At 56.6% G+C, this 18,356-nt stretch overlaps 1 protein-coding gene across 18 annotated transcripts in view; it reads left to right on the plus strand.

Moving 5' to 3' along the window:
- RBFOX1 (RNA binding fox-1 homolog 1) overlaps positions 1 to 18,356 on the plus strand; it is a 1,027,611-nt gene that overhangs the window by 686,158 nt on the left and 323,097 nt on the right. The gene's annotated exons all lie outside the window — the stretch shown is intronic.

Raw genomic sequence — 18,356 nt, forward strand, 5'->3', positions numbered from 1 at the left:
GTGGCGGCGCCTCTGGGTCTACACCCGCGCAGCAGACCTGCTGGGTGCGTGTGTCTCCCTCGGGCCAGCTAGCCGGAGCTGGGAGTTGGCAGCTGGCGTTTCCCTCGCTCGCTGCCCGCCTCTCTCCCTGGTGGGTCCCCTGGACGCCGGGAGTTCGGATCTCCTGGCGGGCTTTGGGGGTGCCTGGAGTTGGCCCCCAGTGGCTCTCTCCCGGAGATGGGGGAGAAGACCCTGAGGGGTGCTGGCGGGGTGGCAGGGGGCTTTTGCTTCCTTAAGTTTGTGCGTGCTTCTGCTGCTGTTGGGGTGAGGGTGGAGCCCACGCGGAGGGGGGGGGCGCTCCTGGACTATGTACACCAGAAAATCTGTCTCCCCAACTCTTGCTGGGCTGGAGGGAGGCGCGAGGGTCCCGACTCCCGCCTTTGTCCCATGTGGTCAGCTCGGCCGGCTCCTTCCTCTCCGCTTTCCAATTTCATTTCTTGATTTGTTGGGGGGGTGCAAGGGGGGAATTCTGGAATTCTGTGTCTGGCCCACTCTGTGTCCATCAACTGTGCGTCTCCCCCCACCCCATCTCGCACTGGGGGGGGGGGGGGCTCCAACTCTGTCTTTCTTTCCCTTTTTCCCAGAAGGGTTGAGTCTCCCGGACTGAGCTGAGGAGGCAGTTGAGTGGAACTGAGGCCAGGGCCGGCCCTGGGGATGGAACTGGGGCGGGGGAGGAAGGCTGGCAGGGAGGAGGGTCTCTCGAAAGCCAGGAGGATTCCCCTTCCCTGCCTGGAGCAGGGCCACCGCGGGCAGGGGGACACTCCCTGGTCCCACTTCTCCGCAGGGTCCCTCCCAGGGTGCGCTTGGGGGTCTGGGACCTGGCTAAACTTTGTCTCCAAGTCGCAGGAAGGACCTTCTGCCACAAAGACCCCCCCTCCCAACCTCCACTTCACTTGGGCCCCCCTCCCCCACTGCAGTCGGATTGCCGGGGAATGTCCTGATTCAGAAAAATGTCAAGATTCTGCCCCGTGCGGATGCTGGATGAGCAAGTTGGTTGCCACCGGCAAGTGTCTCTTAGGTGTATTTTTTTTGCTGCAAGTAGTTCCAAGAGCAGCCTTATTGTCAGGGGTTTAGCGGCTGGGGAACAATTTAAATATTATTCTATTCCGTTTCTCGTTAAGTAAATTGTGCCGTGTGTGTGTGTGTGTGTGTGTGTGTGTGTGTGTGTGTGTGTGACAGGGAAGGGCTACGTTTCCCAGGGCCTATTGGTGACATGTAGGATTCATCTGCTTTTGCCATTTCTGCATCGTTACTGTGACTGCGTGCATGCGTGTGCGCGCGTGCGTGTGTGTGTGTGTTTTACACCAGTGACCCACCAGATCTGTAGCCTAATGAGCGTTTCTACAGATGTGAAGCTTCCGTTGGATTCCATCAGATTATTCATTTGCGTGTCTCCGTTGCCTGGGACAAACGGGTCTCTCCTTCCAGGTTATCTGCGGATCAATCCCGCCAGCCTTCGCTAACATGTCGCAGGCCAGGGCCATTCCCTGCCCTCAGAAATCTCTTCTGCATTTCTCTTCCTCCTCTTCTTCTGAAATGCCTTGATGTTCCTCCTTCTCGATTGTTCAGCCTGGGACTCACTAAGGCCCAGCTTGTGGAGGAGGCCGTGTCTTGGAGGGAGAGGTTACAAGTCTAAAGATCAGGGTGAGGGTGCGGGCTGGCAGGGGCCCAAAGGGCAGAGGCCCACCACCGCGGGTATAGACTAGTGGTCCTGTCGGCCTTGGGGGTCTCCAGGTTGCTGGATGCAGGTGGGCTCGGAGGCACTTTAGAATCCAAGGCTCGCCCGCCCTCAGGGGTGTGGGAAAGGGGTGACCGTAAGGATGCCCGGGGCAAGGAGAGGGGGTGCATTTGCGGCCCGCTCAGCCGGGTCTCGTCTAGGTGCTCCTGAATTCTCACCTGGCTAATATACACCCCTGGCTCCTCCCCGCACCTCCCGGCCTCCCTGAAGACCCTCTATCAGGCCGGGAAGGGTGGGCGCTCAGGTCCCCCATGCTCAGACAGGCTGCAGGGAGTGTCCTGACCTCGCTGCCCCGAAGATGGGCAGTGTGTGTGTGTGTGTGTGTGTGTGTGTGTGTGTGTGTGTGTGGAGGGTGGGGGAAGGGTCCCCTCCACCCGGGACAGGCAGTGCTGCCTGTCTCCGCCCGGCTTTGCTGCCTTGCTTCCGGCCAGGTCCGGAGACGCTTGATCCAGTCCAGAGCTGCTGGCTCACAGGGCCGAATCATGCCACCCGGGTGATGAAGGGTGCTTTCTGTGGACACGTTTGACAGCATCAGTCTTGAGATGAGAGCACTTTGCAGGAGACTGGGCCGTACCCCTCCCTCCCCCCAGTTACATAAGTGCCCATTGCCGCGTCCTTGTCCCTCTGTTGTCAAGGCCTCCCCCTGGGCCCTGGCCAGCTGCCCCGTGTCCCCCGCCCAGCCTTCCTGGACACTGTGGCAGATGCTGATCTCTGGGCCACAGGGAAACGCCTCTGTCACTCACTTTCTTTGCCTCCGTCCCTACAGCCAATCTGGTCTCCTCCAAAACTCTCCCTGACTCCCTGCTCAAACAACTCACAGAAACAAACAAACAAACAGTCAGGACAGAGTATCCGCGGGCTCGGGCTGGCAGTGGGAAAGCAGGGAGATCTTTTGCCACTGAGAACTTACTTTTCAGGCCCAATAGGGGTAACTGGTCGTGGGGTTCCTCGATTCTGTTGTCTTTATCTGTGTTTCCTGGGGATTCTACTATAAAATAGTTATTTCCTGGCAGTTGGTTGTAATCCCCTCTGCCCTCACCGCTCACACACACTTTCCTTCCCTCCCTTCACCTGTGCCCTGGGAACGCAAATGGGACCCGCAAGGTGAAACGTCCTGGAATCTCTCTGCCTTGCTCACAGGGCCCCGGCTAGGGAGCCGGACCCCTTCACCCCTGCACCCCTGCACCCGTGCGCCCTTGCCTTCCTCTTCTCCTTCCTCTTCCGGGTCAGTTTTAGATGTCACCAGTCTACACTCCAGGAGCTGGTTGACTTCCCCAGGGTGTGGCCACTTAAATAGCCTGGTCTGGAGAGAAAATTCTGAATAAGGGAGAAATCCAAACTGGGGTGCAGGTCCAGTTGCCGAGACGAGGGAGAGGAGCTTGCCTTTCCTCTCCTAGAGAAGAGAAAGCAAAGGCATGCACACACAGAGAGACACACACAGACGCACACATGCGCACACACAGACACAGGCCATTGTGCACATGCACACACAGACACACACGTACACAGATATGCACACTGGGAGACACACACACACACACACACACACACACACACACACACACACACCTCAAGTACCTCAGGAGGAGTCTGGGCCCGGGACACGGGGGTTGCTGGCTGGCGGTGAGGGTGGTTGCTTGGCGGTGACCCTCTCCACATCACCCCCATCCTGCCCTAGCGTTCACTCTGAGCTCTGACCCCAGGAAGACAGGCAGCATCTCCCCACCTCCCCCTGTTCCCCAAGCACCCCTGCAGCCTTCTCATCCGTCTTGAGCTCGTCTGTGGTGCCTTGTGGTCCTCAGAGATGTGAGAGCAAACCCCGCACTTCCAATCCCCACACTGACCTGATGTGGGGGGGTGGTCCCTCCCCCAGGACCCCCCAACACTGCCAAAATAGGAAGGGGGTCACTTTCCCCACTTAATGATGATCCATGCGGTTTGTTTTAAATAGTGAAGTGGTTTGTACAAAGGGTAATTCCTGGTAAATGAAGTCATTGCTCACGGCGGACGTGCTCAGATCGAAAGCAATTGAACCGACCGACCCCCGCGCGGCACCCCCCTTTCTGCCTTTAATTAGAAAGTGGTTCTCAGGGCAGGGACCCGGCCAGATGAGCTGCAAAAGGGCCAGCGGCTCCGGGCGCCGGCTGGCTCGGGGGTCCAGTTGGGAGCCAGAAAGATAAGCCGTAACCGGGACGGCTGCGGGGACCGGAGGGGGGGATTGGGGGTCTCCTTCCCGTCTCTTCCCTTGTGCTGCCGCATGGTCTGGCCGTTTACCAGGGACGGCTGACATGTTCTCACCTTCCCTCTTCTCGGCTTAATCCCGCCTTGATTTATCGGAGGGCGCTGTGGATCCAGGAACCCTCGATGGTGTCAATACGGCAGGAAAGAATTAGGATAGATTAGCTGCACGTCCGGCCGGGCCCGGGGACTGCAGCCACTGCACGAGGACTCGGCCGGGGTGGGCGGCCGAGAGAGCAGACCTGCACCGGGTCTTTCCAGAACCATCCTCTGTCGCAAGTGGCTGAATCCTCAACCCAGTGGCCTGACTTCTCTGAGGTTTTTCCGGGAAGGGGCACCAATATGGGGTTCTTGGCAGCCAGGTGAGGCTCGAATCTTGGGTGACTTCATGGCAGGGGTGTCTGGGGTCTGTTTTCCTTTTTTTTTTTTCAGGAAACTGGCAGTGGGAGAGTCTGGGTTTGGGGGTGACGTGGTCACCTGGGCTTGTTACTGAGCTGACATGAGCTGATGCTCATGTCCTGAGCACCACAAGATTCTGTTGGTACCATCCCGGCGCCCCTGGGCTCTGCCCATCCCTCCCTGGCATTTTCTGTGGCAGGCCCTACCCCCGGGCACCCCGGCTCTGCCCGGCCAGTGCCGGCCTGCTTCCACACCATCTGCTTTTCTGTGTTTTGTTTTCTGCAGCTGGCCCTTGAGTCATTGTCCAGTCACTGATGGACTGGGGGATAGGCCGTCTTTGTTGTTTTGTTTTAGGGTTTTCTGATTCATTTAACCAGGCTCTCTCTGCCCCAAGAGAAAAAACATCATGTTTGTCTTCCGTTCGCGTGGTTTGGGTCAAGAACGCTGGGTCAGAAGCCGTGTCACCCGCCAGGCAGATGGAGGTCTCTGGGGGAGGGGAAGAGGTGGGCACAGCATCCACACAGCCAGGTCCTGCCGTGCCAGCCCCAGAAAGCAAGGAGCAGATCTAAGCCATGAGGCACGGGTGCCTCGGGACCCTCTGCAGAGCCATGTGGGGTCAAGAACACAAGCCACACTGGTCACCTTCCTCTAAGCAGTCACCCCGTGATCTGGCTCTTCCCCCAACTGCCAGACCCCGCAGGGCTGAGTAGCTCACCCTGACCAGGCCCGCAGTGCTGCACCCCATGGAGAGCTCAGTTCTGAGGCAGGCCTGCACCCCCCTGCAAGTGGCCGAGCCTGTGTCTAGCCTGCGGACTGCCCCCTGCAGGGGGGACCTGGGGGTGAAGGAGCTTTTCCCCAGGTCCCCCACAGGCAGTGCCTAAGACCACCAGAGGCCCAGGACGGGGCTGCTGGCTTGGACCATTTGGCTTTTGAAAGCCTGGGGCGAGAGCAGGCTCGTCCGCTGCACCATGGGTCCTGCGGCTGGTTTCTGGCAGGGACAAGCAGACGGGGACAGCAGATGCGGGGAGCACCATTCCCCGGCCCGGGTGCTCCTGACAGCGCTCTCCATGCTTCTGTGCCTGCTCCCGGGAGCTCGGCCCCAAGCCCACCCAGAGAACACCCCCGACCGCCTAGACCATGAGCAGAGTTAGGGCAGAATGCTCTGTGCTGTGACGTCTCCGCCTGGGGAAGCCTTAGACATGGCCTAGTTGTTCAGTACAAAGAGCAGATGATTGAAGAGCCGAGGCACGGGGATGGTTGGACATTCTAGACTCTTCTCAGCCAGGGGCAGCAGGGATGCCCACGGCATTCCATCACTGGCGCCGGATGCTGTGGCCCTCCAGGAGAATGGGGGGGGGGGGGACTTGAAGATGCAGGTGTGTGAGGGGAGGGCGGGTGAGGCCTTTGCCCAGGATGGAAGGTGCTGAAGGGAGAACAGTGTGGTGGTCACAGGTGGGTTCTTGGGCTTTCTCCGCCAGTGGATTGGCAGGGGTCCCACGGACAAGGCGAGGAGGAAGTCCCACCCGAGTCTGAGGGTCCCTGGGCCTGTGGAGGAAGGAGCAACAGGGATGGAGAGAAACACCTCTTCCTCCCGTGTCTGCAGAAGCCCAGGCCTGAGCCGAGGACAGTGTGGGCCAATGAGAGGTGTCCGGGCCCCCCGAGAGGTGACCCAGTGTGAACACCCTTGGACTCCCTGGGGGTGGCAAGGGGGAGAGGGAAGGAAAAAGAATGGGAATGGAACTCCCTGGACAAACCAGCAGAACGGGAGAGAGCAAGGGCAGGTGGGAATGGGGTGGGTCTGCAGGGGCAGAGGTGGAAGTTGAGGTTTCACCGCAGGGGCCTTTGTGCCAGGGCCCAACTTCCTGCTGGTGTCCCCACCGCCACCTCACGTGCCCTCCAGGCTCAGAGTCAGGCCTGCGGTAGCCCCTTCTGGCTTCTGAGCACTCCAAGTCCAGCTGGCATCTGCTTCATAGTTTAAAATTGAATTTAGATTTTCAACTTAAGAGGAGCCTTTTTTTGAACCAAAGAGCAATCAGTGCATGTATATTATAATGATACACTATGTTGTCGACCCGAGTTCGATTCCTCCGTCCCTCTCGGAGAGCCCAGCAAGCTGCCGAGAGTATCTCACCCACACGGCAAAGCCTGGCTAGCTACCCGTGACGTATTTGATATGCTAAACACAGTAACAATAGTCACAATGGAGACATTACTGGACCCGCCCGAGCAAAATCGATGAACAACGGGAGGATAGTGATAGTGACTATGTTTATGTATAATTACAGGCCCCAGAATCTCAGTTGTGGTAAAAGATTTTTTATAATACATATCGAAATCAATATTTCCTCAGTATTCCATCCATCCTTTCATCCGTCCATCCCTCTCACTCATCCACCCATCCATTTCGTTCACTCGTCCTCCTTCCACCATCCATCCATCCATCTGTCCATCTATCCCATTCACTCATCCATCCATTTACTCACCCATTCCAAACATTTATCCCTTTCATTCACTCATCCTACATCTGCCCATCTATCCATCTGTCCATCATGTAGCCATTCATCATTCACCCACCCATCCATGCGTCCATCCGATTCACCATTCATCCACCCACCCACCCACCCACCAATCCATGCATCCATCTATCCACCAATCATCCATCCATCCATCCATCCATCCATCCATCCATCCACCCACCAATCCATGCATCCATCCATCCACCAATCCATCCACCCATCCATCCATCCATCCACCCACCCAATCCATGCACCCATCCATCCACAAATTCATTCACCCATGCATCATACACCCACCCAATCACCAATCCATGAATCCATCCATCCACAAATTCATACACTCATCCATCCATCCACCAATCTATACACCCACCCACCCATCCGTCTATCCATCCATCTATCCATCTATCTTCATCTATCCCTCTATCCATCCACCCATCCACCTGTCCATCTGTCTATCTATCCACTCATCCATCCCATCCATTTATTCATCCATCCATTCCCTCAGTGCTGACTGAGCCCCTTGGGTACCAGCTGTCCTTCAGAACTCTTAGCAGAGCAAACCTCCCGTTCTCCTGGGAACCCCAGAGATGGGTCTCCCCTCCATGCCATCACGAGAACCCCGCAGACTCCAGCCAGAGTGAGAATACTGGTTCAGTCCGTTGGATTTCCTCAGATCCCCTTTCCTGGGCAGGACTAAAATGTGTGTTTCTCCCCGTCCTGTTTGCAAAGAGCCGTTTCTACTGCTCTGCGTCTCGGCCCCATCCATCCCACAGCCAGGCAGCCCTCGACGTGAGGGATGGGGGAGAAGACGGACTCCTGCTTCTCCACTCAGGAACGTGCTCAGATCCTGGGCCCGCCTAGCAGGATGGAAACATGCTTTTGGCTGGGCAGCCTTCTCCTCCTCCTCCTCCTCCTCCTCCTCCTCCTCCTCCTCCTCTTCCTCCTTCTTCTCATTATTCTTCTTGATCCTGTCTTTTATGCCCTGCGTAAGAATGGAATCGAGGACCTGGAGCTGGAGAGAAAAGAGGCCCGGGTATGCTCCTGCAAACCCCATCCCCCACACTCCCCTGGTGGTAACAGGCATCCAGGTGGCTGTGGGAACTCGGGGGTCCATGGTTCCCACGCAGTGGAGCCCTTGCAGAAGTTCTCACTTACAGGATCCACTTGCTCTTCCACATTTGGTGTTGGCCAGAATGCACCTGGGCACCCCTGTTTCGAGGCATTAGCAGGAGGGAGAGATAGTCCTGAGGGCCGCAAGCAGGCCATGTGTGCAGGGGCCCGGGGCTTGAGATGATTGGCACCGCATGCTGAGATGATTCCCAAGAAAAGAGCTGGAAATAGCCCCTGATCACTGCTGGGTAAGGTCCCTAAACCTCACAGACAGACAGACAGAAAGACAGACAGACAGACAGAGACACACACACACACACACACACACCAGGAACAGGTTGTCCAGCTATCTCCATCCTTGACTTTACCTCCTGTACTTGCACCTGGATCCAGGTGGGGGAACCTGGACCCACTGTAGGCCTGAGGCCCCCACCCCATATCCCCGCCCCAGGCCAGGCCAGAACTTGTTGTCTCTGCAGTGAACAATCTCAACATCCCAAACGCAGCTGGGCCTACACACAGAGACTCTGCCTGCTCTGGTGTCAGGCCTTATAACACCCCGATAAGATAACGTCAGCATCTTAAAATTAGCGGGTGCCTGTACCCCCCACCCTGCCGCCGCCCAGGACAGTTTACCAACAAGGGCGCTTAAAGTCAGGAGAGATCAGGAGCCCCCAGGCCAGACCTCAGCATGGTCCTTCTCGCCTTCTCCCTGATCCAAGTGGACCCAACATGTTGCTTTGCTCTGGTTTGGGGCTTTAATCACTGCTTCAGAGAAAAGACGACATAGAAGCCATCAGGCAAACGATTATCATGGCTTTTGCATGGAATATGGAGACTGATGCTGAGGAAAGCACTTGGCCCTGTGATGCCCAGAGCCTGCAGACAGTTGTGAGAGGAAGGAGAGAGAGAATGAAGGAGTGTGTTCTGAGCAAAGGCTTCTCTCCTCCAAACCCTCTTCCTGTGTTTTCTTCCTCAGTTTCTTCCAAACCAACACCATTGCTGGCTGGCCAAGGGCCCAACCTGGGGGGTCTCTGCCTCTGGTGGCGGTCCTGCCTGCCTGCCTGCCTGCCTGCCTGGGGCCTCTGCCCGTCCCCGCCCCTGCCAACGTTTGTCCCTGCTGCTGGTGGTCGATGGCGAAGCAGCTCACAGCTCAATTAAGGCTCTGTGGCAGGAGGACGGACAACCCAAAAGGTCTTGTTCTTGTCAGAAGCAAAGTTATTTACTTGCAGAAGCTGACGGAATCGTCGGCGGGTTTGCATCTCTTGCCATTCAAATGTCATTCTTCAGGGTGCAGGGGACTTGCAAGGCGCACACTCCCCTGCCCCTGCTCTGAGTGTGGGGGATGAGTGGGTTGGGGGGCAATCTCTCTGAGCTTCAGCGGGCATTTGGGAAATGCCCAGGGGCTACCCCCAAACGACTCTGCTTTGGAAGCTCTTTTCTCCGCACTTACATTCTCAGGAACATCTCTCAGGAAAGTGCTGTGTCTAAAACTGTGCACTTTGGGGTGTGTATGTGTGTGAGGGGGGTTCATGCCTCTCCCCTGTTCCCCCCAACACTTAGCGTTGAGAGGGAACACTGGAGAGCGAACGTAGGAAGGATTTAAGGGAGGCATCTCCTGCCTGCTGCAGTGTCAGGACTGGCCACTAGGGGTCTCCGCATGGACCCAGCGAGCGGGTCTTGGGCGCCTGGCTCCCGGCTGTCTCGTCGTCTTCCTTTCCCTATCTTCCCTTGCCTGTTCCTTTCCTTTCCTTTCCTTTCCTTTCCTTTCCTTTCCTTTCCTTTCCTTTCCTTTCCTTTCCTTTCCTTTCCTTTCCTTTCCTTTCCTTTCCTTTCCTTCCCTTCCCTTCCCTTCCCTTCCCTTCCCTTCTTCCTTCCCTTCCCTTCCCTTCCCTTCCCTTCCCTTCCCTTCCCTTCCCTTCCCTTCCCTTCCCTTCCCTTCCCTTCCCTTCCCTTCCCCCCTTCCCTTCCCTTCCCTTCCCTTCCCTTCCCTTCCCTTCCCTTCCCTTCCCTTCCCTTCCCTTCCCTTCTTCCCTTCCCTTCCCTTCCCTTCCCTTCCCTGCTGTCTCGTCTTCTCCCTTTTCCTTGCTCCTCTTGCCTGCTCTTTTCTTTTCCTTTCCTTTCCTTTCCTTTCCTTTCCTTTCCTTTCCTTTCCTTTCCTTTCCCTTCATTCTCCTTCATCATTTCTCTCTTCTTCCTCTTGCTCTTTCTTTGCGTTCTCTCCGCCCCCCTCGCCTTTGCTTTTGGGGAGCTGATGTGTCAGCGGGGCGGGCGGGTGGCGCTCAGGCTTGGTGACCCATTCCAGGAGCCGCAGAAGAAAAGGGTCCATGCATCACCACGGTGCAGACAGTCACTGAGTAATTAAAATAATGAAACGATCAATAACTTTCACAGCAGACTCGCGGCTGCACGCCTAAGTACTGTTGTGTGGATTGCCTCCTCTCCTGGCCCCTCGGACCCCTGGGTTTCCAGGGAGCTGGTGGTCCTTGTCTCGTTTCGGACAGACGGTGGGAAGTGGGCATAGGAGGCAGTGAGGATGGGCCTGCAGCCACCCAACGCCCTTGCCCCGGCCCCCGGTGGAGTCTGCTCAGGCAGGCGGCCGGGCGGGCAGGAACACAGCCCTCGTCGCCAAAACGCAGCCCTCGCTGCTACGTGAGGAAAGGCAGAAACTGCAAGGGAGTCAGAACATTCTGCGACTCGGTGCAGGTCGTGATTTCAGGTTTCAGGCCCCGTGATGGCTCCTGGGTAGACCACCAGTGTCAGCGCAGCTGGAGGGGCTGGGTCCACCGTCAGTTCCAGCCCGAGTCCCCCAGGCCCGAGGCTCCCTGTGCTAAGGCCAGAAAGAGCTCAGCCCTGCACTGTGTTGGTTGTTCATGCACCCCCGCCCTCCCCTGCCCTTCCTGCCTCCTCCCCGGCCCCCCACCACGTCCCTTCACTTTCGAGACCTGGGGCGATTCGAAAGGAATTTCAAGGACGGGCCAGTGGCTGTGGTGGCCGCAGGCTGCCTCCGGAATCAGAGGGTTGTCCTCGGTCCTGTACTGCTGAGGTGGGGTGTGAGTGTGAGTGTGAGTGTGTTTGTGTGTGTGTGTGTTTGTGTGTGTGTGTGTGTGTGAGAGAGAGAGAGAGAGGGAGAGAGAGAGTGCATGTGTGGGTAATGCATGATTGTGTTTGTGAGTGTGTATGTGTGGAGCATGTGTGTAGGCCTGTGTGATAGCCTCACGAGCTTGTTGTGAACATGTGTGTGTACCCATGATTATTGATATACGTGAGTGTGTTAAGACCTATGTGGCAGCCTTGGGTGTCAGTTCGTGTGTGCACGCATGCATGTGATTGTGAGCGTGTGTGCAAACATGTATGTGTGTGGTTGTATGTGAGCATGAGTGTGTGTTTCATGTAGGATTATGAGTGTGTGTGAGCATGTGTGAGCCCGTGTGTATGAGCGTAAGTGTATGAGCCCCTGTGTGTGAGCATGTGATCCCGTGTGTGAGTGTGTGAGCATGTGTGTGTGTATCAGCCCATGTGTGAGCCCCTATGTGAGCGTGTGTGCATGTGGGTAAGCATGTGAGCCCATGTGTGAGCATGTGAGCCTGTGTGAGCCGGTGTGTAAGCATGCGCACCCATGTGTGAGCGTGTGTGCCCTTGTGTGAGTGTGTGTGCCCGTGTGTGGCTATGCTGCTGCCTGGGTGTCTCGAGCTTCCTGTGCAGAGTGGAGGAAGGAGGGATTCGCTCATGGCTGACTGCCCTGCACCCAGAAGCCTTTGCCTCTCTCATTTTGCCCGGCCTGGGCAGACGCTGTCCCCTGGCATGAGGAGCTGCAGGTCACCCTGAACCTCCAAAGCCCCTCCCGCTTCATTGGCCTCAGAAACGGCTGATGGCGGGGGAAGCTGATGGAGACAGATCCCCCATTTACTCTGAGTTGGGGGCTTCACGTGCTCTTGATGAAAGAATTTGGGAAACGTTGCTTGTTTATTCCAGTTATTCCTGGGAAAAGACTGCTCTGTTTGGAAATGGGCAGTTATTTTCTGAGTTGGGAATGATTGAGGCCGAGGGAAGTCCGGCCAGACTTGTAAGCCAGAGGAAGCTGATTAAGTCCAGCCTCTCTGGGTTTCTGATTGGAAGGAAGGACTGGAGTGGGTCAGTGGTTACTGATTTTGTCCTTTGCTTTGTTTCGGTTGGGGGTGGACTGCCCGGGGTGCTCAGTGGCTGTGCCATGGATCTGTGCTTGGGAGTGACCGCTGGCCGTGCTTGGGAGTGACCGCTGGCCGTGCTTGGGGAACCAGAGGCTCTGCCGGTAACTAGAACCAGGGTTCAAGTGCCTGAAGCAGCTGACCCGTCTGCTCGGTTCCTTTTCCAAGGCATTGGCGGAGAAAAGCCCCGGGTCTTTGTTTGTTTGAATTTTCCCCGGGTTCTCTGAATCACGTGTGTGTTGGCCTCCTCTGTCCCCTGAAGAACTGAAACCCGACGGGAATGTGGGTAGGAGTTTGTGTGGGATCCAAGTGTTGAGGGAATTCGAGTGATCCTTTAAATATTCTCTCCCGCGGGATTATTTTTGTCGAAGTCTTGATTTTAGGAACGGGGCCTGGCTTCAAACAAGCCCCGCAAGGCTGTCAGGAAATCCACCTGTCACTTGGGTGAGATCCCGAGGTACTGGCCACACAAAGGGGTCCCCAGACTGAGCAGCGCGTCTACCCCAGCTCGAACCCGGGCATCCTAATACACGCGCTCGGGAACGGCTCAGCCTCGTTGGACCACACCAGAGGGAAATGAAAAAGGCAGATTTTGCTGTTGTTGAAACCGCCCGGCTGGTCATTTAGCCGTAATGACAATTTTGCAACCCAGACACCCCTCTCTGCACCACCTTGTCTTCCAGGAGGGTGGCCAGTGTGTCGGTGTGTGTTGACACACTTCAATAAGGACAGTCGCCAGTGTGCTCAGCAGGGGCGGGCTGGACGTGGAGACGGGGCCGGGACTGGACCCGCACTCCCCGTTCCCATTGTGCATTGCCCCGTGTTTGCACTTGTCCCTGTTATCTGGATCCGTGAGTGTCTCATTGTGTTTGATGATGTCTACGAGGCCCAAGACAGCGTCAACAGCTGCTCTATTGTTTACCCGGTTTACATCGAGCTTTGATGGGTTATTAAACAATCTCTTTTTCAAACCCCAAACAGAGAAACCCTCCACACCCTGATTTTCTGGCATTTTGGGAAGAAGCATTTATGCAATTAGCTCCTGGGAGCTGTGCAAAGCTGGTGAATCACCCAAATAAACAAGCCCTTGATTCTGAGAGCTCTTCTTGGCTTTGTGGGGGGTCCGGAGGGGGGGTTATAAATAATCCCCCACGCCAACCCACCACGCCACCAGGAAATACAGCCTTGTTGCTGTTGGCTCCTGAATCTCGGAGCAGGCCAGGAAAGACGGTGCGGTGACGCGTCCTACCGGGAGGGAGGGTGGAGCCTTCCCTCCGTCGGCCAGAGTGGGGCCCGGCTGCCCAGGGAGGACGTCTCTAATTCAAGCAGCAGTTACTCTGTTACATAAGCGACTCCTGGCGCACACCTCAGCCCGGCTGCCGGGCTTTGAACCGTGGGGACAGTGTGGAGTCGAGGGCGTGGTGTCCGGAGTGAGGTCCCCAGAACCCCCTGTCCTCTCCCGGAGGAATCGCTTCATAATTAATTCACTGGCTCATTCACTCAACAAATCTTGACTTAGCCTCTGCTCGGCCCCAGACGTGATTCGGGACGGGGATGTGGAGGGAGGGAAGTGGCTTCATCCCGCTTCATGCTTCATTCGGAGCACCCTGGGATGAGCTTGGGAACGGGGTGCGTGGGGCCCGGGATGAAGCCCAGGATGAAGTCCGCATGGCCGTGGGGAGCACCTGCCAGCGCCAAGCCCACTCTGGGAAGAGAGAGAGAGAGGGGGGCCGAAGTCAGAGGCAGAGCCCCCGGGAGTCGGGGTGCAGGGGGAGCCCTAGGAGGCAGCAGGGGCTCTGGGGAAGGGGCACTTCATCTGGGTAGCATGGTGGGGCTGGGGCAGGGAGGGTCAGGCCTGTGGGTGAGAGCCGTGGCGGGTGGATTCCAGCCAGGATCAGAAGAAGGAAGAGAAAAGCCACGGAGCAGCTTGAAGTCGTGGACCGCTGTGGTTGTGTTTGAACTGGGGGTTTGTGTGTGTGTTTGAGGCCAGCCCCAGCGGGGCGCAGAGCTTTCTGCTCGCATCACCCCCGACTTCTGGCAGGGCCCGGAGGACCAGAAATGCCGCCCGGGGGGTGGTCGTCACTTGCGAGGCAAGCCCCTTCCCCGCTGTTACTGTCACTCCAGCCCCCGTGATTGTGTTGGGCAAGAAACAGCCAGGCTGTTCTGAAGAGGCCAGATTAGAGGGGCTAGAGGGGCGGGGCTGGCGAGGGGCTCCTTGGGGTCAGTCACTGGACGAGGGCTGCTGACAGTGGGATGATGGACGGAGCCCAGAGCCGGCCCCAGGTAGCTCCGTCGGCTGCTCTGCGGCAGGACAGGGAGCAAAGCCCCCTAGAGAGCGTGTCCCTGCCCCCTCTCATGGCCTGGCCTCCCCGCACCCCCCGGCCCCACGCCCGTGTTCGGGATAGAGGCGATCACAGGGTCAGCAGCGAAAGCTGGTCACAAGGAGGACGTGAGGCTGTCTCACAGCACCGTGGGGAGCAACACCTGTGAGGGACAGGACTTCGCCTCTGACCTGGGGTCCCGGTGCTGAGAACGGCAGGGTTGAGGGCGACAGCCAGGGCTGCTGTGGCGTGGGAGATGTTGGGAGCGGCCGTGGCAATAAGGATAAAGGGGTGGCAGTAGTGAGGGCGGTGATGGGGGCATTGCTAATGGAGTGTGGTCACAATGATGGCGGTGATGGGGGTACAGATGGCAGAGTGTGGTAGTGATGATGATGGTGTTACTGGTGTTACTAGCAAGGGGGTGTAGTAGTAACAATGGTGTTGATGGAGGTAATGATGGTGATGAGGCAATAATGATGGTGGAGTGTGGTAGTAATCATGGTGATGGCAGTAATGATGGCGGAGTGTGGTAGTAATGATGATGGTGTTACTGGTGTTACTGGTGAGGGGGTGTAGTAGTAATGAGCGTGTTGATGGAGGTAATGACGGTGATGAGGCAATAATGATGGTGGAGTGTGGTAGTAATCATGGTGATGGCAGTAATGATGGCGGGGTGTGGTAGTAATGATGATGGTGTTACTGGTGTTACTGGTGAGGGGGTGTAGTAGTAATGAGCGTGTTGATGGAGGTAATGATGGTGGTGATGGCAATAATGATGGTGGAGTGTGGTAGTAATCATGGTGATGGCAGTAATGATGGCGGGGTGTGGTAGTAATGATGATGGTGTTACTGGTGTTACTGGTGAGGGGGTGTAGTAGTAATGAGCGTGTTGATGGAGGTAATGATGGTGGTGATGGCAATAATGATGGTGGAGTGTGGTAGTAATCATGGTGATGGCACTAATGATGGCGGGGTGTGGTAGTAATGATGATGGTGTTACTGGTGTTACTGGTGAGGGGGTGTAGTAGTAATGAGCGTGTTGATGGAGGTAATGATGGTGGTGATGGCAATAATGATGGTGGAGTGTGGTAGTAATCATGGTGATGGCACTAATGATGGCGGGGTGTGGTAGTAATGATGATGGTGTTACTCGTGAGGGAGGGTAGTAGTAACGATGGAGGTAATGATGGTGGTGAGGCAGTAATGATGGTGGAGTGTAATAGAAATAATGGTGATGACAATAATGATGGTGGTATATTACTTCCTTTGTCTCAGTTTGCTCAAGTGCTGAGTGGGCCAGTGGGACAGGTTCTGCGGGCTCAATGGTTCTCTCTGTGTACTTTAAACACAGACCCCAGGCCATTACGGAACTGAAATGGGAGTAACGATGGTGGTGTATAAGAGTAATGAGTAGTAGTCATGATGGTGGTATATGGGAGTAACGATGGCAAGAATGATGGTGGAGTGTGGTAGCCATGATGGCGGTGATGACAATAATGATGGTGGCGTGTGGCAGTCATGCTGGTGGCCTTCCCAGTGCTGGGTGCGGTGGTGGTGGCGGAGGGGGCGTGACCATCCCGATGGGGATAGGATGCAGGAGGCCACGGTGGTGGTGCGCTGTGGGTGCTGGCAGGTGGTGACTGCAGCTGTGGTGGCGGTGACGGGAGAGACGCTGACGCCGGGCTGGTGTGGGTGACCGTGTCAGTCGTGACAGGATTATTGATGTGTCGTGTTCGGGAGGAGGTGACAGCAGTACCAAGAAGAAGGCGGCATGAGGGACTGGAGCGATAGCCCAGCGGGGAGGGCGTTTGCTTTGCATGCGGCTGACCTGGGTTCGATTCCCAGCATCCCATAGGGTCCCCGAGCACCGCCACGACTAATTTCTGAGTGCAGAGCTAGGAAGAATCCCTCTTCATTGCAGGGTGTGAACCGAAAAGAAAAGAAAGAAAAAAAAGAAGGTGGTGTGAGTTCCCAAGTTGGAATCCATTCTGCCCCTTTCCCTCTCTCCCCATGCCCGTCGGCAAGTTTCTTTCTTTGTCTCAGTTTGCTCAAGTGCTGAGTGGGCCAACGGGACAGGTTCTGTGGGCTCAATGGTTCTCTCTGTGTACTTTAAACACAGACCCCAGGCCATTAGCTCAGCTCCCGGGGTGAGGGCCCTGGTTCCCCGGTCACTCTCTGCCCCGACTTCACTTCTCGTCCCAGGCAGGAAAACCCCCTCCCACATTCCTACACCCCGCCCCGCCTCCACCTCCCGTGGATTCCAAGCATAACAGGTGTGTGGTGAGATCTGGCGGAGAGCGACATGAAAAAGACTCCCAGTAATTATAAAAATAACAAGGAGGGCGCCTGGCGAGGTGGGCAGATGAGCACACTGCTAGCCAGAACGATAAATAGCGCCGGCAAATGTTAGGGTCCCGTGGGAAGGAGGGAGCATATGGGGACAGGCCCCTCGGAGAGCCCGTGTCACCGCGAACTTTCTAAGCAGTACGGGAAGGATGCTCTGTGCCAAGGCTTGGGGTTGTTTTTTTTTTTCCCTTTCCCTTTCTTTTTTTTTTTTAATCCTAATTTTAATATTTTTTTCAGTTCCCTTTTGTCCCTTTGTTCCATTTTCATCCTAAAAGGAGCATTTGTTGTCTCGGAGCCCAGCCTGGGAGTCTCCACAGCACCGAGATGGCCGTCCCTCAACCACAAATAGCCACTCGGACCCTGTGAATATCCACCTGGGTCTCCGATTGGCATCTCTGGCCCAGGGGCGATGGCTCTTGGTGAATCCTGCATACCATGCGGCCATGTGGCAGCAATCGGGCACTGGGGGGCAACGGTGGAGATAAACAAGCACCCCCCCACACACACACACACCCATCTGCTCCTGGGCGTTCGCCAGGAAGGCCGAGGGGTTCCTGGGCAGGTTGATCTCAGGCTGGCGTCTGGGCGCCGTTCCTCTGGAAAGTTCCGAAGCCTGTATTCAGCGCGTGCTTAGTGGGAAAGCAGAGCTCCCTGGGGACCCAGAGAGGCTTCACCGACCAACCCACCTTCCTCTGCTAGCCCTGAAAGACATGTGTCCACCTGGTCCCTCCTGAGAGTGTAGCGACTGTGGGAGCCAACGGGGGAGCACTGTCACAGGAGCATTCTAAGTCTCGACCGTGTAAAGAGGGTGTTTGACCTGTCCAAGGTGCTGTGAAAGGGTTTGTTAGGAAAAATTAAGTAGGGACTAGAGCGATAGCACAGCAGGTAGGGCGTTTGCCTTGCACGCGGCCAACCCGGTTTCAATCCCCGTCATCCCATAGGGTCCCCCGAGCACCGCCAGGAGTAATTCCTGAGTGCAGAGCCAGGAGGAACCCCTGAGCCTCGCCGAGTGTGACCTAAAATAAAGAAAGCAAAGTAAACCGAAGGTAGTTCTCCGGCTTGCTAGGACTTCCGTGTGTATCTCGTGTCTGGGGTCTGACCCTTTCTGAATGAGCCGGAATCGTCTGGCTGGCGGGCCGCGTGGAAACAAAGGGGGCATTCTGGTTGGCTGAATTGGGGTGTTTGGGGCCGAGCGGCCGTGAGCGGGTGCTTCCATGCTGGGCGTCCCGGAACGTGGGGCCGGTGGTGGCCGCGGACATCTCGTGTCTGACGCAGGGAGAGGAGCCAGGCTCAAGGGGTAGCTTCTGGGCATGGCTGCCTGTTCTTGGAAAGCCCCGGGGAGAGACTGTCCCCCTCTCGTTTCTGAGTGACCAGTGGAGATCCAGAGGGGTCCAGGAACTGGCCCTGGGCAGCTGAGCCCCTGATGCTCTCCCCAGGACCCCTCATGGCTGAGTTTTGC

This window comes from Sorex fumeus, unplaced genomic scaffold, assembly GCF_029834395.1.
Source record: "Sorex fumeus unplaced genomic scaffold, SorFum_2.1 ptg000110l, whole genome shotgun sequence".
Taxonomy (NCBI): Eukaryota; Metazoa; Chordata; class Mammalia; order Eulipotyphla; family Soricidae; genus Sorex; species Sorex fumeus.